Source organism: Pseudonaja textilis, chromosome 9 (assembly GCF_049901715.1).
Source record: "Pseudonaja textilis isolate UNSWEBS1 chromosome 9, rPseTex1.2, whole genome shotgun sequence".
NCBI lineage: Eukaryota > Metazoa > Chordata > Lepidosauria > Squamata > Elapidae > Pseudonaja > Pseudonaja textilis.
The window spans coordinates 13,936,668-13,960,906 of NC_141998.1; the positions used below are offsets into that span (position 1 = coordinate 13,936,668).

At 40.6% G+C, this 24,239-nt stretch overlaps 1 protein-coding gene across 8 annotated transcripts in view; it reads left to right on the forward strand.

The window, feature by feature from the left end:
• ZMIZ2 (zinc finger MIZ-type containing 2) overlaps window positions 1-24,239 on the forward strand; it is an 86,368-nt gene that overhangs the window by 25,905 nt on the left and 36,224 nt on the right. For 2 of the 8 annotated variants that reach the window (XM_087938938.1, XM_087938937.1), the window contains one exon: window positions 17,260-17,466. The exons of 5 other annotated variants lie outside the window; for them this stretch is intronic. The gene's annotated coding sequence lies outside the window, so the exon portion shown is untranslated. Of the gene's footprint in view, window positions 1-17,018; window positions 17,156-17,259; window positions 17,467-24,239 lie in introns of those variants that run through there. One more of the 8 variants, XM_087938939.1, reaches the window with a different exon arrangement.

The following is a 24,239-nucleotide window of genomic DNA, read 5'->3' on the forward strand; positions in this document are numbered from 1 at the left end:
CACCCAAGTGGTTATAGTCCACAGATTGTGAGCTAATGAACGCCAGACAATTACCCTTGAGAACCTAGTCCTGAGAGTTAATATTTTCCTATGATTTGGCATATTAACTGTAGAATATTGACCTCATCAGGATCGTCTTAGCCATGACCCTATCACATCCTGTGGAATGGAAACAATAAAACTGGGAAAGGAAAATGTCTTTCTAAGTTCCCTATCTCCCCCTCTTCTTGATCATCATATTATAAAATGAACCTAAATGTCAGAATGAGAGAAAGAAAAAAACCCATACTGTCCTGTTGACAAAAGTTATAATATTGGAAGAGATGTGAAGAAAGAATGGCTTTCATTCTTTTTTCCATTTTCTGTGCTACATTAAGAACTTTCCACCTGTGTAATGCTAGTTATGTTCACAGAGTGATATGATAGTCTTGGTATGGGTTGTGACCCCAACATACATGAGTGTAGGTTGCCATGAAACATGTCTATGTTACAGCCTGGGGCACTGACATTAAACTAGTCTGGAATTCTTAGGCATGCTCTTAGTAGATATAGAAAGGAAGCCTTAGGTCAAAGCTGCCTACTGAGGACCCAGAAGACCATAGGTTGGGGGAAATTGTTGGGCTGGAAAGTGCTGGAAAGTTACCAGGATATTTATATGCGGCCATTTAGGTCAAATTTCCCACAATGCCACGGTGTTAAAGCAGATTACATTTTACGTTGTCTAAGGAAGCTTAAACACCATTGTTAAGGCAATACATCACACACACACACTCCCCCCAAAATACCCTCTGCCTTCTCTTCCTCAGCTTTTCAGCTTTTTAAAACAGGATGCTATGTTGGGCTTTTCTTTTTGTGCTGTAATAGTTGTTAGAGGTTGCAAGACACTCAGAGTACAGGCAATTTAGTATTTTCTCAGGGGCCAAGCTGAATAACAGCTTAATAAAAATGGTGTCTCCACTGAGTTCTGCATGGTGATAGTGGGTGTTGGTGGATCCCGACAACACATACAGAGAACTAGAGATGAAATAACAGTCAGAAAGGACAGTTGTTTGATTTTTCTAGGTGTTTAACATCTCAGTGGCTATCATGTTTATCTCTGGGCTTCCTGTTACCAAGAAACCTCTGCTGTTAACTTACCTGTTTGGAGAACAGGTAGAATGCAGGACAGCAATAGCAATAGCACTTAGACTTATAGACCACTTCACAGTGCTTTATAGCCCACTCTAAGCAGTTTACAGAGTCAGCCTATTGCCCCAACAATTTGGGTCCTCATTTTACCCACCTCGGAAGGATGGAAGGCTGAGTCAACCTTGAGCCTGGTGATATTCGATCTGCCAAAGTGCCTGAACAGAGTTGAGATTGATTGCTGATTGATTGCTGAGCCACAGAAACATAATTAGGCTTCTAATTCAAATTTTTATTATTGGTGATTGTCTCCTGCCAGTCCTTTTCTCATTTTTTTGAAGGACAAGGATTTTCCAAATGTCACTCAATTTTAGTGTGGCACTTTTCCTCAAGTATACATATTTATTTTATAGCTTCTTAACTGACTGGAATGCAGTGCATGTTTGGGGCTTGTAGTTGCCAGAAGTTGGCACCTCGATACAAGCTGCAGGGAGAACTTTGCAACCTGTTCTCTGTGCAGAGAAGCCACTGGGCACCCTTCTTGCTGGCTATGGCAAACCGCCAGCCATGGCCTCAGCTGGAACTGGATGCGTCTGTGCCAAGACAAGGGTGACTCCTTGTTCCTGGGATCTGGTGACTTGGCTGCAGCTGTTGCCTAGTCACACATACTGGCATCATCGTTGCTTACTAGATAAAGCTTTACTGTTGACAAGTCTCTGTCGAGACCAGCCTCTCCACTTAGAAAGTCGAGCTGTGAGACAGAGGAAAGACTCGTTGGACATTTAGAAGCATGAACATCCTTCAATCCAGCCCCACAATTCTCCATGCTGTTTCTTTGGGGAGCAAGACCTGTCTCCTTTCTCCAAGCTGCAGAGCCAGAGTGATGTTCCAAATAGACTTACCAGATTAAGAGTGGAGAAACTGGAGTTCTCCTCCTTCTGAGCCACCCAGCTCGCAGGGTGACTTCAATATTTGCATAGGCTATTGCTGGTCTGTTCTCGCCCAACCTGATCTACCTTGTGGATAGTGTTGTTGTTCTGAGCGTGAGGGAAAAGGAGGAGAATGAATCATTTATGCCACTTGGAGCTCCTGAGGGAAAAGGTGGAGATGAACATGTAATGCTTCACTCTCAGCCAGAACTTGTTTGTCACACATTAGGCAGGTCTGGCAGGAAAAAGGCAAGGATATACCTCCTTGCATCTCTGTAAAAAAATACACAAATACTTTCAGTAGAATTATAAAATGACCTTAAATCAAAATGTTGGATTCTTTCTATTCCTTGTATGTCTGCTTCCTGTACCTTTACACAATTCCAGATTTCCTGGGTGTTGCAGTCGCAATATGTCGTTTTACATGAATTCAGTAATTAACACTCAGATCTAACTCTGCCTTTCTATGCTGATGCCCCATGGTGGGGGTGGGGTGGCAGTCCAGTGCATCTGCAGTCAGCAGAAAGCCTAATCCCTGCCTGGGATTCTTCCAGCAAACTCCCCCTTTTTTTTGCTGATCCCAACTCTCTTTCCTACCAAATTCTCCATACTCTTTTAAGAGAAGTATGGCACGGTTCCAGCAAGGATGCAACAGTTCTTTGATTCTTCGGGGTAATTGGATCACACCAATTACTATGAGCCCTCTTTGAAAAAATGTTATTTCTCTTCCCTATGCAATCATTCATTCCCAAACATGCACAGTGCATGTTTCGTTCCCCACAGCCTTGCTCTCGAGGGTGGAGGACCACCAGAGCCTGGCGCAGGAAGTAGCGCCTCTAAAGACAGTTCCTGGCCTGTTAACCCTTTCCTCTCCCTTTCCCTTAAGGGTAGCAAGCAAATTTTCATACACTTTTAGCCACTTTCCCCAGTAAATCTGTTTCTTGCACGAGGGAGATGTCAGGAGTGTTTTGCTTGCACATGGAATATCTGTTTGACTGCAATGATAACTAGACAAAGGGGAGTCTATATAAAAGGACAGAAGAGGCACAAGCTCTCATCAATTGTCAGTTCTTTTCTCAAAGTGCAGATCCCTCTCTACTAAACAGTGCTTGCAACAATTTAGAAGAAAGATTGCAATATTCACTGGGTAGAAATTGCAGTCTTGACATCAGCAAAGGTTGCCATGACGCATATTGGGGATCTTCATGTCTGTATTATAACTCGTTAAAAAGTTGGAAGCATTCTAATCTAAAGTATCTTCGTCTTCCAGTAGAGCTTACAGTAGTTATAGAAATCCCATGTACTCCTTTTACTTCGGTGCTTCCCAACTTCAACAATTTTAAGAGATGTAGACTTCAACATCTCATGGCTGGCTGAGAATCTTGGGAGTCCACATGTCTTAAAGTTGCCAAGGTTGAAAAATGCTGTTCTACTTAAAAGACAGGTAGGATTTCAGCATTGCCTGGTAGAAATATTGGCTACCATCAACCCACAATTCTTCAAGCATGGCCTTGTAATAAAGTCTTGAAGGACTTCTTGGAAGGCCAAAAGACACAACCTCAACATCTTTTTCAGAATAGAATGTTGTTAACCCACATCAAGGGTTTGATTTCACCAGCTATGGTTTCTTTAGCCATGGCTCAATGAAAAAAACACAGTTGACTGCCTTGCACACAAAGTTATCTGTCACCTGGCACAGATGATGGCATACAGCCTCATAGAGTGCTCCAAACCTAAGCCATAAAAATTGGAAGGTGGTGCATTGTGATGATGTAGACCCATCTGCCCAGATGATGCTTTTCTAGCACAAATGGACAGGGAGGATGGAGAGAAATGGGCTCTTGAAAAGGAGACTTGTTTTTTCTTCAGCCTTTACCCTTCAAAGCTTTCGCATTGCCACTCTTGAGGTTAGCACAAACCCACCTTCCAGCAGAGGAAGTCACAGCTGGATTCAAAAAGATCTGGAAGCTGACACAAGAACCGGAAACAACTCTTAACTCAAAGAGCTCATGTGGGGGAGCTGGCTTAAGAGGAATAAATACAAATTGCTGCTTTTGAGTAGGAATACAGAGCAATGAGAGTAAGTTTTGTTCAGATCCAAGACCATTTTGTCCCAGGAAAGAGTTTTTATTTGGAGGTCTTCTCTGCTCTACAAGAACACAATGGATGGTATTTATTTTTCACCAGGCCAGGAAAAAAAAGTCATCCTAGCCTAGAACCTGTTTATATCCTCATTTGTAAAAGTAGGCAGAAATCAAGCAGTGTTTAGTTTTTCTTGGTTGGATTTAGCTTGAAAAGGAAGCGGGGTGATTAAATTAAGGAGGACATTCTTTGCTCCTGAGTACAACCCGCTGCCTAAAGAGCCCATCACCCTCAGCAGTGCTGTAGTTTCAGGCTGCTATTCTGGGACAGAACAGTCTGTTTTTCTTTTTCATCAGAACATATTCAGAGAGAGAAAGAGAGGAGAGAGAGAGAAAGAGAGAGAGGCAGGCACTCAACGTTTAGAGAATAAGTGTGAGTACTTGCTATGTCACACACAGTGCATTGGCACTAGGCAGTGCAGCTGGACCCATCACAGTCTTGATGTTTGCTGCTAAAATCTGCATTGCTGGACCTTCCCTCTGGGCTGGATTAGCAGGGGATCCAAACAACCCAAGGATTCAAAGCAAGCCTAAAGGAAAATTTGCTTTCTGATGAGATCTTCATTTAGTCATGTGAATCTCAGATAGTGCCCATGTCAGCCAGCATTAATCTAGCTGTGGCATTTTAGAGTGAAATGGGTGGGCCTTTAAACTATCAGATCTGATTCTTTGTTTAGTGGATGAAGCTGAATACAATAAAAGCATTTTTCAGAGATGTCCAGCATCTCCTTTCATAATTGATTCAGTAATGAAACTGCTCTTATTATTAGGTAATTTATTCTAATATTCATCCAGAATCTTCTTGTAGCTTAAGGCTGTTATTCTATGTGTAGCAGTCAGGGACAATAGAGAAGAATCTTGGCTGTTTTACAAGCCGCCCTTTTGAATGCCTGAAAAGTATTATTATATCTCCCTTAACCGTTCTTTTCAAAGCTAAATATATACCCAGTTTCTGAAACTTTATGGGACCCTATTTTCTGCATCCTGTCCCAGTTTTTGGACTCCTGGACTTCTGGTGCTCAGTTCTGGTCATAGTTCTCACGGTGAGATCTAACCAGTATAAATGTTGAGAGTAACTATTATCTTCTGCAATTTGGAAAGTATCTTTAGTTTCACAAATGAAATCCAGATTCCAGCATTGTTCTGCTAGGCCAGGGGTGTCAAACTCAGGGCCCGGGGGCCAGATCCAGCCCACAGGGTGCTTAGATCTGGCCCACGGGGCTCCCCTGGAAATAGCGAAGAACTGGCTGCGGTGCCTCTACCGGCAAAAATGGAGGCCCTCCTAAGCTGTTTTTTCACTGACGGAGGGTTGTAGGAGGCCGTCGCAGCTGAAAACAGAGTTCAGGAGCCTGTTGGCTGGCAGAGCACTTGGGCCACCACAGGCCTCCCTGACATGAGTGACATCAAGCTGGCCACATTCACACACACACACACGGCCCCCCAAGGTCAAACACAACCCTGATGAGGCTCTCAATGAAATCAAGTTTGACACCCCTGTGCTAGGCAGTGCTTTGTCTCAGTGGGTCCTACAGAAATATATGGTTATGTTTCAGTCAACACTGTCTAGGTATTTTGAACTTAAGAGGAAGGAAATAGGCAATGAGCTGGGTCTACAGAAAGGAATAAAACATTTCGGTCAATGATAGGGAGTCAGTGACCCTCCTGATGTTGCAGAGCTACCATTCTCAACCTTTCCAGCTGAGATGACCAATGGTGAGGGACACTGGGAGGCGTAGTTAGTCTTCTACTCCCAGTCTGGTTACACTTCCCTTTTGAGTCATGCTGTATGCAGCAGTTTTGAGCAACGAGCATATCCTAAGCCTTTGGGTTTCTTTTTCTTCCTAGGTAGCATTATTCATAAAGAGAACTCATAAGAGGAAATCCCTGACTTACAACAGTTCATTTCATGATCATTCAAAATTACGACACTGAAATAAGTGATTTACGACCATCTTTCATATTTATGATCATTGCAGCATCTCCATGGTCACATGGTCAAAATTCAGCTGCTTGGCAACTGACTCATATTTATGACAGTTTCAGGGTCTCAGGGATCATGTGATCCCATTTTACAACTTTCTGACCAGCAAAGTCAATGGAGAAGCCAGGTTCACTGAACAACTGTGTTACTAAATTAACACAGTTGTTAACGACTGGCAAGAAAAATAATAAAATGGAGCAAAACTCACTTAACAAATGTCTCACTTAGCAACAGAAATTTTGGTCTCAATTGTGGTTGTAAGTTGAGGACTACCTCTAGGTTTGACACTTTCATTTAGGGACAGGGAAGAACTTGAGTTGGATGGTCTCAGGTATGGTAGTCCCTTTTCTTGAGAGATACAGTGAAGTGCAAAGGTAATTTGCAATTACTGGGAACTAGTCAGCATTTCATTGCAACATGCAATCTGAGTTTAGGGTCTACCTCAGGGGTGAGATTCTACCAGTTTGCACCTATTCGGTAGAACTAGTTGTTAACATTCTAAGCAGTTCAGAGAACTGGTTGTTAGAAGAAATTACTGGCCTTATCCTGTAAGGAAGGCAGGAAGGAAACATTCTGGTGTTGCTTACAGAAACTGCCTCTCCGTTAACCCTTATTACATTCTTGGCAGGACTAGACTTCCTGTCTCAGGAACTTCTCTGGAGTTTTTTTCCCCTCCTTTGCTGGTACTTTGCTTGTGTGGAGTGACCATTCAAAGTTACAATGGCACTGAAAAAAGTGAGTTATGACCATTTTTCACACTTACGACTGTTGCAGCATCCCCCCACAGTCATGAGAGGCCAGGCGAGGAGATGCGTGCCTAGATGTCAGTGATATTGAGTTGGTCACGCCCAGCCAATAACATGACCACCAAACCACGCCCACCAACTAAGCCATGCCCACCAACTAAGCCACGCCCACAGAACCGGTTGTTTAAAAAATTGAATCCCACCCCTGGTCTACCTACCCTAAATTTCACTGAGGTGGCAGCCAAGTTTGCTGTAAGTAAGCATGTACGGATGGCCACTTTTTATTGGAAGAATATAGAGTAACGAATGTTTTTATTTCAGGAATGGAGATTTTTGGTGTTATTTATGGGACAGACCCTGTTCTTCAGATTCTCATCTTCTTAGGACTTGGCCTCTGAGATTTTATGAGGCTCTCAAGTAAATATTTTTTCTTGCTGGATCATTTCTGGGATCCTCCCTAGCAAAGGATGGGTTAGTCTGCCTCCTTATTTATTTGCTATTGCAGAACCCTCCCCCTCTTTCCTAGAAAACTGCATACCAAGTCCAACAGATTTTTCCCAAACTCAGCCTCTCACACCCAGCCCTTGCCAGTTGGAACAGATCCAAATAACCCCCAAAGCACTGGAATTGCTTTGTGCTGCTCTGTAGGAAAGCTTTGTGGAAGATCTTTATTGGACCTCAGAGGGGTCCTTTTTTTCAAATGGGAGCCATTCCACCCAACAAGTGGCCTCCCCAAACATACAACAAACAGAAGGTGGGGGAGAGAAATCATAAATCAAGGACATTCCCCCTTTCTGCTTATTTGACCAGTCCAGAGAGCAGGCAATTAAAATTTTGCTGCATGCTATAACGGAGTCCAGATTTAGAAACCCACATGGGTTTGTTTTGCTTTGTTTAGGTATAACCAAAACAGATCTTAATTCACTTTTTCCTAAAAGTTGTGCCATCCAACATAATAAATGGCAGTGGAATCCCTTAATGTTGTCTCTTTTATTTCTGAGAAGGGCCCAGTGGATTAGATTAGATTAGATTATGACAGAATAGAAACATTATTGTCACTTTAAATGTACACTAATCAGTATACAGTAAAATCAAATTTCATTGCATTCAGCTACCAAAAGATAACCAGTAATTTTGTATAACTGCAGGACTAACAAATCGAGAACCTCATTGGCAATTTATTGTGTTTTCCAAAAGTGAGGTTAGGGAAGTGGTCATAGTTAGCACAAGAATTGCTATCATCTCAAAGCACATATAAATCTTGAATGTTCCAAGAAGTTTTCAAATCAGAGCAGACCAGATGATCCTGGACAACTCTCAGTTTGATTACATTGCTCACCATCAAGAAGCCTATTTTTATAATGTTTTTTTATTATCACCAAGCTCGTAAATAACTCTGATCCCCAAACCCTTAGGTCAGGGTACCCTTATGATAAGAACAGGAAGAAAAAAATGGATATTATACAGTTTTCAATAAAATTGGAATTGTGAGAAACCCAGCTGTATGGTTTTCCCAACACTGAAGAGAGAAAGCTCAAGAGTATCTTCTTAAATCCTCCCAGCAAATAGGAGTAATTGACAGTATCAAAGGTTGCTTGGGAAATACATCATCAGTTCAGCTAGGCCATGGAATTGCCAAGTTGAATTGAGTTTAACGTGTGTCATCTGAGACTTCTAGGTTAAGATCATTTTAGCTCCACTGCTATGCTCAGAAAGTGGTTTTCTGAACATGAAATCCAAACTTTTCAGGCAAATGTTTAAGATTCTCTCTTTTTCCTGCATTGTTCTAGGCATCTCATAAACATATTAAAATAAATCAGCCCACTTGTTATAACAGAAGGTGAATTTTGAGTGGATTCTGACCCAGACAGTGACTGGGTTCTTACATTATAAGTTATAATGTGTGTGGGTATTTGTTTTTCAATCTAGCATGTTTTGTAAGTTTTGTAAGTGCATATTGGGATTTGCAAGTTGGGATTTGCAAACATCTTGATGCTTATTTTGTTGTTGTTTGCTTCTTTGGTGAACCTTGGTTAAACAAAACATTGTTCAGTGTGGTATGGGAACTTAGCCTGTGAACAGATATGAGTGGGTTCTGTTTTGACAGCTTCATGCACAAAATAGCTTGCTGCATTTTATCCAGTAATCCATGGTTAAGCCAACTGTGCCCAGTGCAGTGTGGGAACTCAGCCTATAAAACAGAGCCCTTGAATTTTCTTGTACAGCTTCTGTGTTCAACCCACCTAAACAACCTGTTAATTAGATGAGTCAGAACAGGAGGAGGTGGTGGTAATTCTTACATTGCATTAAATTAATGCTTACATGTATTTGTACTTTTAAGTGACCTGAAGAGTAATTGGCAAAGGATTTCAGAAAAGGCAAAAAGGTAAGCACTTACAAGAAGGCAAGGAACATTTATCTAGGTGGGGAAAGGCTGGGGCTGACACTGGGGAACAGTAGGGTATCATCTGGGATCTTTTCTGAAAACAAACAAAAATCTCTTCATTCCCTAGGCTGGAATCTATTATCCACTCCTGAATATATAATTCAGTTTTTTGCTTAGTGAGCTTCAGAGGCTTAGGATCATATAGTTTCTGCTTTCCCTGCCTGGCTTTTCACTGGTATTCCTTTTAGCAGGTGAGAAAGTGAAATAAGGATTCTAAATATCTTCCTGTGGGGTGAATTGCCTCTAGTCCAGAATTAGATCTCTTCTCTTTTAATTGTATTAGAATTTTGGTTTGTACCTTATAAAAGGGGAGCAATCATAATCTGGTTACTGGTAAGGATAAGCTGTCTGGTGAGACATTGGGTGTGCCTAGATTTGTGATAATTTTGGTCCAAAATGGAGGGTCATTGCTGGGATATTGTAGGACCTGATAGATCTTCTGTCTCCTATAAGGTTTTATTTTGCCCCTCTTTCTACTTAAAATCAAAGGATAAACTTAATTAGAAGCAGACACCTCTAGGTTGCAAATGACTTCTGCCTTCATTTCTGTTTTTTCATCTGAGCCATGGAAGTTCATGACATGGCTGAAGAGATACCTGAGATCAATAATATATCAGATAGAAGGTTTTCCAACTGCAGCTCATTCACAGTGGAGGTATTAATGTTGGGGGAAATAAGTGGTTCTGGAAGTCTTCTGATGTATTTTGGAATCAAAGGAAATATTTTAGATATATTTTTTATTCAATGACAGCTAACAAAAGAAGTGTTTCTTGACCAGACAGGCCAGTTATAGCACTTGGACAAATGACCTTACCTGGAGTAAAGTAGTATCCTATAATTTTAGGGTATCTCACACTCAATTCAATATAATTGATTTCCAAGTAAGTAAATGTGCATGGGTTGCAACTGTAACAATTATAAACTATGATAACTTTGGGTAGGAGAAATAATGGGCAGCTTGTAACCTGGACTGGAACTCCTATAGTTCATGAACATTGACCATACTGATTAGAGAACTGTGATCTGATAGATGGAAAGATCTGAAAAGGTTTGAATAATCTGCTATAGCAAGGGTCTTCAAACTTGGCAAGTTTAAGATTTGTGGACTTCAACTCCCAGGATTCCTGAGCTAACATGATTGGAGGAAGAATTTGGGGAGTTGAAGTCCTCATGTCTTAAAGCTATCAAGTTTGAAGACCCCTGTGCTAAAGCATGTTTGGGCTCTCAACTTTTATTAATGAATGAATGAATCCAGGAAATGAGGAAAGTTAATTCATATTGTGATCATTGGCTTGGATGGATGGATGGATGGATGGAGAAAGAGAGATACACACATATGGTGGTGCCAAAAAGCTGGATTTTGGGGAGATGACAGCTACCTGTAGAAAAGGAGTTTAGATGGAGGCAGGTTTGTCACATGAGGCTGAGAAATTGCATCTCCCCCCAAATTTTCTTCTTCTGCATTCATTCCAGTTATCCAGATTTTCCTTGCTGTTTGTCTTGTATAGTTTCCACTGTTGTTTGGAAACAGTTTTAAGACCCCATGAAAAGAATAACTCCTAACTTTTTTCTAAATATTTTATGTCTTAAGATTCTCCATCCTGGAACTAACAGTTGCCAAGAATCAAGCAGTACATAAAACACAAATTTTAACCTAAGTTATTTTTCTTGCACTGTTTCTTCAATGACAGCTAACAAAAGTGTTTCTTGACTAGAGAGGCCAGTTATAGCACTTGGCTTTTTTTCACTGATCCTCCCAAGGACTTTTTTTTCCATTAGGAAGAATTCTTTTGTAGTTTTCTCTAGGTAGTGACAAGAACCTCACCTGTTTCTATATCTGTTCCATAGGAAAAATCTACACAACTAGGAATAGTACATCTGTTTCACTTGCAGAAGTAAATCATCTCTTCCACCCTCCTTTTCCTCACAATTAATTTTAGAGTTATTGACACTTAAGGCAACATTTTTTTGCTGTTCCTCTTATTTACTCAACTCACAGTGTCTCCAGGTAAGAGACTTGGAGGTGGTGGACAGCTGTGCATTTAAGAATCCCCTCAGGCCACAATTTTTGCAATTGCATGCCAGGGGTTATAACTTGCTGTAGACTTTAGAAGGATTTTTGAAAGAACCACAGTAGCTGTTTGCAATGGATAAATGCTATGGTTACACCATGCTTTGGACTGCAATGGAGAAATAAACTTTGGAGAGATGTTGGGGTATCTACTGAATCTGTCAAGCAAATTCATCTTTTTGAGGATCATGGAATTGCTATCATTAAGCTGTGTGATCACCTGCACAAATGGCTGGTTGACTCTGAATATAGCTTCTTCTTTCATATTTGAAGTACTGTATGACCTAAGAACATGTTTCTCAAACTTGGCAACTGTAAGATGTGTGGACTTCAACTCCCAAAATAGTTGGCTGGGGAATTCTGGGAACTGAAGTCTACACATTTTATAAACTTGCCAAATATAGAAATACTGTTACTGTAGTACATGGCTGTCAAACTCTCGCCCTGCGGGCCAAATGCATCACGTGCTGGTCACACCCACACCCGGGTTAGTGAAGGGGAAAAAGTCCCGATATGTCACGTGATGTTGCCATGATGACATGAGTTTGACACCCTACTGTTGTAGATGACCTGTGGAAGCTATAAAGACCTACTTTTCTTTTTCACTCCTGTCTCCAGGTCTCTAAAGTCATCGTTTGAATCTCAGCTGCTATTACAGATTCACTAAGTAATTCTGATGGCAAGATGCCATTTTCTCAGCCCTCCCCTTAGCTCCACTTTGCTTGCAGTATAGTGGATAGAAGCTTAGTTGCTTCATTTTGGCTGAGCCTGTGGTGTGAACCCAGCCAGCTGTGTGGTTTATTCAGCAAGCTATGTTTAAGCATCCTTAGTATCACAGAAGTCCCAGTCAAAGAAAGCGACATCATATATTTCCATCATTATTGTAAAACAATAAGAATGATATATGTGTCTTCAGCAATGAATGAATGACCTTAGCAATAAATAAGTTACTTCAGAATAGAGTAGAATAGTTATTTAGAGACCATATGGTTTTCTCTAGTCATATGAATTGAAGTACAGTATGATTCTTTTCTCTAAACAACCAAACATTTAAAAATAGGCACTTGAAATCAGTAGACAAGCAAATTTGTATTTTGCTTTCCCCCTGGGGAGGTGGTGTTTATAAAATACTAATAAGTAAGGTGACTAACTGTCCTCCTTTAGGGAGGACAGTCCTCCTTTAGTAAGTTCTGTCCTCTCTTGAAAAGTGTCCTCTTGCATGTCCTCCTTTTTGATATTTGAAGACTCATCTGTAAATCTCCGTATTTGATTGATTCTGATCCAATCCATTGTGTGTGATGTGACGTATTTGTATTTGACATGACGATTTGTCAAGGCTCGGTACAGTGTGGCGAGATGCAATTATGAGATGCATGCACTCCACACAGGAGAATTGTTTTGAGAGAATGTGCTGCGCGCAAGTGGCTTTGTTTTTTTTCTTCAATTTATTTGTGTCCTCTTCTTCATTGTAAAAAAAGTTGGTCACCTTATAATAAGCCCACTTTAAAACTGAAAGCCTTTACTGTCATCTAGGACTAATCTCATGGGGGTAAAAACTAGAGAGAAAAAGCTGTGAATGGACTAAAGCATTCTGGTCTTGATGTTTAGAAGGGGAGTGAGAAATGTAACTGCAAGCGTGCATGAGACTTCCTTGGAAGTCAACATCACAGAGGCCAGCAGACTTATTTTCAAGTAAATGCACATAGGATTTCAGCCTTGGGTTCCCTAGGCAAATTGCATTGAGCATATACCAATCCCCCACTGAATTTGGTGGAATACTACTCTGAGTAAACTATGGTCAGGCTTACACTTCTGATTACCGTAGCCTTAATTCATGGCATGAAAAATAGTTCTCTAAGAACTGGCTATGCTCTCCATAGCCTGCCCTATATAAAAGGCAAACCCACTTTAGATTGTATTAAAATTAAGGGGAGGGGTTGCAAACAGACAAAGCATAAATTAGTAAAGCTGCAAATTCACTGGGGCACAGGAACTGATCAGAATAATCTTTTCTTCTCTTGTAGGATTTAAATAAAGACTGTTGTAACAAACTCAAGGTTATATTTTAAGCCCAGGGCATTTGAGAAAGCCTTCAGCCAAGGTTCAGTTTGGTAGCTTTGATTGCCACGGTTGAGAAACTGATCTAAGAAATCCATGTTCTCTCTCTCTCTGCTTGCTCTGTCTGCTTCTGGAATGTCAGTCAGCTCCTGCCCTCTCTTGCCCATCTCATTCTTGCTTTGGATGTACCAGATAGATTTTGCTCCTGGGTGCTGGGGGTGGGGGGGCAGCTCTCACTTCCTTTGGTCTGTTGCTGTCTGGCTACCTGGCTTCCTGCAGCTGGAGCAGGCTGAGCGAGCAGGACGTGCTGTTCCACTGTCTGCCTGATGCTCAGTCTGGAAGGGAAGGGGGGGTAGAGGTGGAAATGCTGTGACACTGGGTCACCCACAGCAGTGGAGAGCTATCCCATCGCTTTCTCTGCCTAGGAACCAGATTGCTGGAGGGAGAGAGGGAGCTACGCACCCTACCCTTTACAGTTGTGCCAAAGAGACAGAAAAAGATGAATCTGGTGCACATTTTCACCTTCCTCCTCCTCCTCTTCTCTCTCTCCCTCCCTCTCTTTTTTCTCTGTTTCAGTCTCTCACCACAAAATAAATTGCCAAAGTTCTGTTCTTTAAAGTAACATGATTTGTAAATGTAGTTTCAGAGTTTAAATTGTGCTTCTTGGAATTTCCTCTTATTCCTCTATTGTTGCCTATGGCTACAGAAGTTTCCACTGGGCACCTCCTGAACCATCTGTCAGCCTTTCTAATCTGCTTGAGTTTTTAATATTGATTTCCTCTTGAAAAAAGAAGCTGGCATACCACAGATTTCAAATGCTGGAATTATCTTGATTTGCAAGAATGTCCCAAGCCCAGTAGGCATTCCTGGAAAAGAAAGATGACAAAGTATTGCAGCCCAGAGAGATGGAAAAAGGCATCTCTCCTGGGGGGAGAAAAGGATTTTAAAACATTATAGTGAGGTTCTTGGCAGACTAGGGGGTAGCAGAGGGCAATTAATCAGTGATTTTAGAGAGCGGTCAGTGTCTACCAGATTTGGAAATAGGCAATCCCTGATAGTTGTGAGCATGATTCTGACATACAGATAATCCTCGGCCTATGACCATCATTGAGTCCAAAAATGTGTTGCTAAGCAAGACATTTGTTAGGTTTTGTCCCATTTTACGACCTTTCTTGCCACAGTTGTTAAGTGAATTACTGCAGTTGTTACATTAATAACATGGCTTTGCTTGTCGGAAGGTCGTAAAAGGTGATCATATGACCCTGGGACAGTGCAATCGTCATAATATGAGTCTGTTGCCAAGCATAAGTATGAAAAACATTAGTGTCACTTTTTCAGTCAAATTGTGACTTCAGACAGTCACTAAACAAAATGTTTTAAAAAGAGGACTACCTGTACTTTAAGAATTATACTTCAACTCACAAGATACTAAACTCTTGCAAGGAATCTGTGCCAGAGAGAAAAAGCAAGCATAACCACTTGTCCTGTAGCATCTTTTGATGGTTTTTTGGGGGGAATAAGCCTCCATAAATTTTAGCACCACATTTGCAGATTTTCTCTGGAGAAGTCTCTATCCGCATTTCTTCTGATGAAGTGAAACCTTACCTGGGACTGTCTTAGTTTGCTCTGTGATCTTGAGAGCCTGCAAGTTGCAGCAAAACACAAAGTAACAGATAACGTGTATTCAGGGGGCAAATTCAGCAACAATATATCAGTGCTATTGTTGAAGCAGTTCAGAAGATCCTGAATGATTTAGTTTGCATCCTTTAGAAGTGATTTGCCAATCTCCTTTCCTTCCCACTTGTATAAAAAGTCCTGCTCAAGAAATCCACCAGACTTTAAAATCCTACTAGATCTTAGTTAATGATACCAGAAGCATCCTGCAGTCTCACACTTTCAGACAGAAAAAGGTTCAAGGGAGGATTAGTTTGGGTTCTTTTTATTATACACTCTTGCACACACTCATAAGCCATGTGCTACACTAAAATGCTGTTTATGAAACAACCATCCTTGTTCCCTAAACTGAAGTTCTTGTTTCTGCCTGCATCTGTTTTTTTCCTGATAAAACCCTAGATTATTTCTGTCAAGAAACACCCAAATAAAGGGGGGGGGGGACAAATAAAGCTTCATTTAATTTAATTAATGGGAGAGAGTGCCAGACTTTGAATGCGGAGCTGCTAAGGGCTGTGTTATACTTTGGACTCAGATATATTTGTCCCAATTAACTCCCTGTTGATTCTGCCCCTCCTGAGGGAAGGATGGGGAGGAGAAGGATCTAAGTCATTATCTATTGTGAAAAGCATCTTATCATTTGAGTTAATATGAGATTGCATGTCAGGCTATTTTGCATTAAGATTGGGAATATCTACTCCTGTTACTCAAACTCTGTCAAAACATGCAGGGTTAATTTGAGTTGTGGTTTAGTGTCTGCAGTCATTGAGCAGAGAGAACTTCAAAAGGGTAAACTAAAAGAAATCAACCCTGCATGATAGGAGAGTAGGAAACTAAAGTCATGCATGCTAATATTACTTTTATTATGCAATTATAGTCATAGAAACTTGCAAGTCTAAATATGCTTCCCAACTTCCTCCCTTTCTCTTTGTGAGAACTGGAGAGGGTCTTGCTTGGGACATTCGGATTACAGGCCTGTTCCAAACTCAAGTTTCTTTTTATGTGACTGTTGTCTTCGTTGTAACTCTTCCTCCTGTCCCTCAGGTTATTCCTTCTGTCCATTACATGAACACAGTGTCTCTTAGCATGTGCAGAGTGCCACTCTTTCTGTCTGTGAGATATAATTACTCATGATTACTCAAACAGAATAAGTGAAGAATTAAATCCCAAAAAGTCAGCTCTCTACTGTAATCCAGAGTCACTGAGATTCAGGCAGCATATATTTTGATTAAATTATGATTGGTCATATAGTCAGCCATATGTTTGGCATTTTGGCATTTTTATCAGCCTATCAAGTCCTTCCCCAGGATCTGAGATAGGTAGATGTTGTTCTTTGATTCTGTTAAAGTATTGTAAGCTGTTCCCAGTAAAGCTGCTCTTTGCAATTGACTGATAGTGATTTTGCATATGTGTTCAAGTGGTGCTCAGTTGTTTTGGGATTACATCCAAAGCGCCAATGAGTGTTGGTACTACGTTTCCTTTCTTTTGCCAATTCTTATTATTCATCTAGGAATGGTATTAAGCTGGTGGCCTTCAGAAGGACAAAAGGAAAGTCTCTCCCCCACCCCCTTGTGAGAACAGAAGACTTAAAGGCCTCCATGCTTTGTACTGGTTTTCTGTCAATCTCCACTGAAAATGAGAAAAAGAAAACTTGCTGATCCTTATGAAATTTTTAAAATCTTGTGGTAAATTAAATGGTGTCAGTTCTTTTTAATTACAGTATATATTATCTGAAAAGTTGCAGTCAGTGCAAGGTGAACTGGAAACACGAACTATTCTGTACTTCAAAACAAATTCAGGTGAACAAATGCTGCTAAGGGAGTATATATACCTGACACGTCATGTTTAAGGGCAACAATAAGCCAGGATCAGTTAGAGTGGTTTGCTATCCACATAACAGGATCCATGCCTCCAGTCTGCTTTTTGTCTTCCTTTGACCACTGAGATGGATTCTTTGACTTGTCTTCCACATTTGAAGGTATTACAGGTAACCCTCAATTTATAAACCACAATTGGCACATAATTTAAGCTGTTAAGCTAAGTGGTTGTTAAATGAGTTGTGCCTGATTTTATAACCTTTTTTTGCCACAGTTGTTAAGTGAATCACATGGTCATTAAGCAAATTTGGCTTCCCCATTGACTTTGCTTGTTGGAAGCCAGCTGGGAAGGTTGCAGATGGTGATCATTTGAACCCAGGACACTGTAACTGTTGTAGTTACATGCCAGTTGCCAAACACCAGAAGTTTGATTACATGATCACGAGGAATGCTGTGATGGATATAAGTGTGAGGACCAGTTGTAAGTCACTTTTTTCAGTGTCACTATAACTTCAGTCACTAAATGAATGGTTGTAAATCAAGGACTACCTGTAGCTGTCTGTATCTTGTATACCAGGTTTTCTAAGTGAAAATCACCTTAATGGTTTAAGATTCTGTTGTTATAGGTTTTATCAACAGCCTTCTTGTATTTCTTGTGGTGCCTATTTCCTGACCTGGCTTACTCCTAAAGGTTGACAGAATCCAAGAAAGTTTTAGCAGAATTGGCCTCTTGTTCATTTGTTCACTGTGTTTACACAAAGTGGGCTGTCTTGCTCCAGGTTATATTAGAACTACCCTATCTGGATTGAAAAAATCCAAAGAACCTCTAGATAGCAGCAAATTGCAACTGTTTGCTGCCATCTAGTGATCATCTGCATTTTTGCAGGCATATGGCAAGGTAGCTTTTTTATCTCTATAAAAATATTTCCTCTTGTTGCATCACCTTGTGGCTAAAGGAAAATAAGAGAAGTAGTAATGCAATGGAGGTTTTTTTTGGAGAGGGGGGAGGGGTTGAATATGATGCTGTTTGATTACAGAGCTATAATCCCTTCATGTTTAGGTCAGACTCCACCACTTAGTTTACATGAAAAATACAACCTGTATCTACCTCAACCCTTGTTTGCTGTTTTTAAATGCCTTTCTTAGAACTAACTAAAAGGCTATAGAAATCCTTTTGAATTTAGCAGAATGTTTAGTGTACTGTATCAGATATCTACTTTCCCATCAGTTCCTGGTTCTGCTTTTCATAAGATGTGAGCAACAAAGAGATTAATATTTTTCCAAGTATGCATATTTTTAACCTCCTGCATATCCTTTGGACGGTACCTGGATGATACTCCTTTGGGCTAGGAGAGGGAAAAGGAAGATTAATTTATTAAACAGCTGCTGGGTGGGGAGACAACTTATGTTCCCCCTCCACCCCACCCCCCATGTTTGCACAGCTAGCTAAGACTGCCAATTCATTTTGAAACTACTTGTGGGATGCATACACTTACTTTGTTTTGCAAAAAAGAAAAGCACTGTTTCTTTATCATGATTGAAAGAGTTCTTTTTAAAAATTGGGTCAACTCAAAGTTTAGGTTTAATTTAAAAAGAGGCTTGGATGCAGCTTCCCTCATTGATTTTGCTTGCCAGAAGGCAATAGGGAAGGACGCAAATGGCAATCACATGACCCTGGGATGCAGCAACCTTTATAAATACTTGCCAAGTGTCCAAATTGTGATCATGTGTTTGTGGAAATGGTGTGATGGTTGTAAGCTCAAGGATGAGTGGTAAGTCACTTTTTTCAATGCTGTTGTAAGTTTGAACAATCACAAAACGAATGGTTGTAAGTCAAGGACTATCTGTAATGTAAGGCAGCAGTCTCAGTATTTTTAAAAGGGGAAGACAGCCTCTCTCAAAAATAGGAAAAATGTATCTTGCCCAAATGCAATATCCCTGCCTTGTATGGTATCATAGGCTTGCAATTAGATCAAATAAATAATTAGGATAGCCCCACTATTGCAGCCATCTTCTCCCAAAGGACAAGCGTGGTTATCAGCCAACCACATGATTGTCTGTGCAACTTTTAAGAGTGGCATGTCTCATTTAATCATCATTAGGTAAAGCTTGTCCATCTCAAGGAGATAAAACATGATCATCCATTAACATTCAAAGTTAGTGGGGGATTAAGGAAGAGGAACTGCTTTTATTTAAAATCAAAATTAATAACTTCACCAGGGATGAAAGAATTACTACTGGGGGGCGGGGGGTGAGGCTGACTCAGATAATATTTCAAATTTTTGCATACTTTTACAAGTGTAGGGCTGGCATCTCTGTCCCCAATATGAGGTACTTAACCACAGTTTTCGTGCGTTTGTGATAGTTGTGGTCCTATACCTGAGACAGGCACCAAGATGGCAACTGTATACTGTGTCGTAAAACTGGGAAAATTCTCAGAGATGACCTGTTTCTTCTCTCTTCCACTGTGATATAAGTATTCAAATGTAGAGTTCTTGATGCTGTCTGAGTTTGGTTGCTTGTTTGCGGATGTTTCACTACCTAACTCGGTAACATCATCTGTGTCCATGGATGATATTACCTAGTTGGGTAACAAAACCATGTCTGCAAACAAAAAGCCAAACTCAAAGATATCCAAGGACTCCACAATTCAACCCTAAATTACATTTATTCTCTCCAGTACTACTGGAGGTATTTATAGCTTCAGTTCCTTTCCCCCCTCTTTTTCATTAACTGTTTATGGAAAAGGATCTCTGTAGTTTCCTATGAAAAAAATGGAAAGGTCTCTGGACCCTGGTGCTCTACTCATGTCACCTACGGTGGTGACCCCTAATTGCCTCCCTCTTTTCGTTGCCTCTGCTCTTGCTGTGTTCTCTGCCCTTCCCTTTCACACATTACATGTGTGTTTGTGTATTCCCCTTCTTGGCACACCATCCCACACTGCATTGCAAAAATAACAGTCTTTTTTTCTTTAAATGTACAGAAGAGCAGTTAGAAAACTTGTGGCTAGTCCCAGATGAGGCAATGGCTTTGTCTGAGGGAAATGGGGTTTACAACTGACAGTTGGAAGCTGTCAGATTGTATGTTTTGGTTAGCTGAGAAATGAATCTATTTTTCCTCCTCCTCCCTTGCCCGTTTCCTGCCCACAAGCAAAACTTTCTTCTAAGCTGCTATCAGATGTTTTATGGGGAAGGGTCCCACCTTCCTCAGTCCCCCACAGTCCTCTGTAAGCATTGACCTTCAATTCACAAAACCTCTAGTCTTGCTGGTTATAGATTATGGGAACTGAAGGTCACCATATCTGCAGGGCAATGTTTTTGGAAAAAAACACATGAGACTTAAGTCCTTTCTTTTTTTACTCTACATATCTCAGTGGGAGTCTTTTTCTTTTCTGTCTGACACTCTGCCATCTTTTAGTAGCTAATTCATTTTGGGGTTACGCATGATTTCCTTCTGAAGAAGCTGTCCCAGTTAATAAAGTTTATGTGTTCATTGTTCAGAGTCTACTAGCAATATATAGAACAGAGGATCTGTTGCAAGAACAGGAGAAGAATATATTTAGTTACACCAAATCTTATTGTCTTAGGCTCAGTGTGCTTTGATTAGGATGCAGCTAGATAAATAAATAACTAATAGTTTTCGAAATAGTTAATAAGAACAATAAAGAATCACCAGTAATGGGAAGAGAAAGCCAGAAGTGTGAACCATTCCAGAAGCAAAACATATCCTTGTTTAAACCTGTTGTCCCAGCTGAGCAGAGGTATACAGGCAAAGGAGGATGGCCTGCTTGCTGTCACCTAACATGAAAATGCCCCGTTTTCTTTCTTCTGCCCTTGTTGAAGAGAATACTGACAAGTAGTACGTTACTGCAGCAGTGGGCAACTATTGCCCTTTTATGACCTGTGAACTTCAACTCTCAGAATTCCTGAGCCAGTATGAACAAGGATGGCTGCATTTACATTCTACTGAATGTATATTTCCTAAAATAATGTCCTTGAGATGTGTTAACTTCATGGACATGAAGGACTGGGGAAAATGAGCCATGTGGTAAACCGGGGCTTTCTCCTTTTTCTGTTGGTCTTCCCCACCTAGCCATTATTCTCTGAAATGATTACTAAAATGCATGCAATAGGGGAATTATAGGAAGACTGTTTCAAAGTAAGGGGTCCAACCTTGGCAACTTTAAGACTTGTGAACTTCAATTCCCAGAATTCCAGAGCCACCATGGTTAGTTAAAGTCTCCAGATCATAAAGGGGCCACAATTGCCCTCTCCTGCTTTATGGCATGTTGCCAAGGCTTCTGTGTGCCTTTGTAATGGATAGTAACACTGATCTAGGAAACTGCAGTCATTTCAAACAGGCATCTACCATCCTTGTAGCATCAGCACCGGATTGCAGTTCAGTGGATTAGTTACGTTAAAGGGGAATATACAAGTAATAGCACTGTAGCAATAGCACTTAGACTTTTATACTGTTTCATAGTGCTTTACAGCCTTCTCTGAGCAGTTTACAACATCCCTTTATTGCCCCCCAAAATCTGGGCCCTCATTTTACCAACCTTGGAAGGATGGAAGGCTGAGTCAACTTTGAGCCAGTCAGGATTGAACCTCTGATGGTTAGCATAATTAGCTTGCAATACTACATTCTAACCACTGCACCACCACAACTCCTGTAGTCCTGAATTTACAACCGCAGTTGGGACCAGAATTTTCATTGCTAAGCAAGGCAGATCATGCCTGATTTTATAATATTTTTTGCCACAGTTAAGTGAATCTCTGCTGTTGTTAAATGAATTGTATGGTCATTAAGTGAATACAGCTTCCCTGTTGACTTTGCTGGTCAGAAACCAACTGAGATGGTCGCAAATAGCAATCTCATGATCCCAGGACACTATAACCATCTCAAATGCAAGCCTGTTGCCAAATTTTGATCATGTGACTGTGGGGATGCTGTGATGATTGTAAGTTTGAGGACCAGTCATAAGTCACTTAGTGCTTTTGTAACTTTGAACATTTGCTAAACCAATTGTTGTAAGTTGAGGATTACTTGTACTTCTTGACAAGCACCATGGTCCTTGTTCCACCAGACACACTAAGGTTGTTAAAATTACCGTATTTATCGGCGTATAACACGCACTTTTTCCCCCTGAAAATAGGGGGCAAATGATGTATGCGTGTTATACGCCGATGTCCAGGGAGCGGAATCCTCTTTAAGGGATCCCGTTCCCAATAGTGCCTAGCGGCGGCGCAGCATCGTGACGTGATGTCAGTTCTGAGCTACCCTTATTTTTTTCCTGAAATTTCCCTCTTAAAATGAAGATGCGTGTTATACGCCTGTGCGTGTTATACGCCGATAAATACGGTAATAGAAATATATATTTTCCTTAACCATCAACCTGTTAAAAAGGCAGTCCTGAACAAAACTGGCTGAAGTGGAGTCACTACAGAAGAAATGGTTTGTTTTAATTTAGTTTAGTTTAGTTTTAGTTTACTTTATTGTCATTGCATCTCGTACAATGAAATTAAATACTATCTTCAGTGTACATTATGACTATGAAAATAAACACAAACACATATCCTTCACATTGAATTGAAAACCTCTGATATTGCATTAATATTCAGACCTTGTTAAGAATTGTGTTCCCCCTTTTTTTACTGACAAATTGATCTTTGATTTACATGCAATGAGACATCAGTGGGAGCTGATCAGTGTATTAATGAGACTCACTCAACCAAAAAAGTCCTACAGCCTTACCTTGTTCTAAAACAGCAAGGAGAAATCTTTTATCCAGAATGTGTTTCTGTTCTATTCTTTCTACCTTCTGCTCCACAACATCATGATTTTTTGGGAGGATGTTTTTGTTCCTTTCCTCTCAAGATGAAAAAGCCAATAAATAAAATGACTGAATAAAAAAAAACTAAATATCCTAGGGGAAAGAGAATTGATGTGCTCATACATAATGTGTGATCTTAGGGAGACATGCAGATTATTTAAGCATCCAAATCCCATGTGTTTCCTCAATAACTCGTCCATCAAAATTTGACTTTAATATGAGGTTTGAACTTCCCTTTTATCAGTTTGAAGCTATGTCCCATGCTCTTGATTTCTGCTTAATATTGAAAACATTGCCCTCTAGAACCTTATTCACACAATTTAGTGGCGTAGTGATTAGAATGCAGTATTGCAGGATGAATCTGCCGACTTCCCGCAGTTTGATCCTGACCGACTCAAGGTTGACTTGGCCTTCTATCCTTCCAAGGTCAGTGAAATGAGGACCCAGATTGTTGGGGACTAGATGCTGACTCTGGAAACCACTTAGAGGTCTCTGGTCTATGACTGTAATAAAATGAATTAAAACCACTTAGAGAGGGCTGTAAAGCACTGTAAAGCGGTATATAAGCGGCATTGCTATTGCTATTTTGCATGGGATGAATAATGGGAAGAGGAGGGGGTGGCATTTCTCTCAAATTTTTCTTTTTTACAATTTTACTCTTGAACAGTGGGAGGGCAGGGAGGAGGGGTTGGAAATAGGGTTTCCTATGGTTCCTCCCAAAGCTAAGAGGAATTAATTAGATCTGCCTGGGCATGTTTGCTTTACTATTCTTACTATGTCATTCCCACTATCTAGACAATCTGGGATGTTGGGAAAAAAATAGCAGAAGAAAGAGATGCCTGGTTCGTAGTGTCTCGTCAAGCAGATTGGGTTTACTCTAGATCCTCCTCCCCCCCCAAGTATCTTCTCTGTTTCTAACATATCAAACAACTGTTAGCTACCTATGTAAAGGTACGGTCCCTTATATCCCGTGAAATCACTGTTTTATCCTGACCTACCATCCCCACCACATGAATGTTGGGGTGGCTCTCTTTCTGCAGCCATACAGACTTTGCTTCACAAGATGCTCTAACCCATGGGTAGCTTACAAACAATTTGTTGTCTACATCCAAATGGCTAGGCTTGCACTTTAGCTTGTTTAGATTAACAGAATTAGAAGGGACCTTGTAGGTCATCTAGTCCAACCCCTGCCCAGCAGACTAACAGTTCTGACAGGTGGCAGTCTGTCCAATGTCTTCTTGAAAGCCTCCCATGATGAAGCCCACAACTTCCGGAGGCAACTTTTGTTCCATTGATTGACTATTCTCACTGTCAAGAAAATTTCTCCTTATTTCTAGGTTGAATCTCTCTTTGATCAGTTTTTATCCATTATTCCTTGTTGGGCCTTTGGCTGCCTTGGAAAATAGCTTGACCCCTTCTTC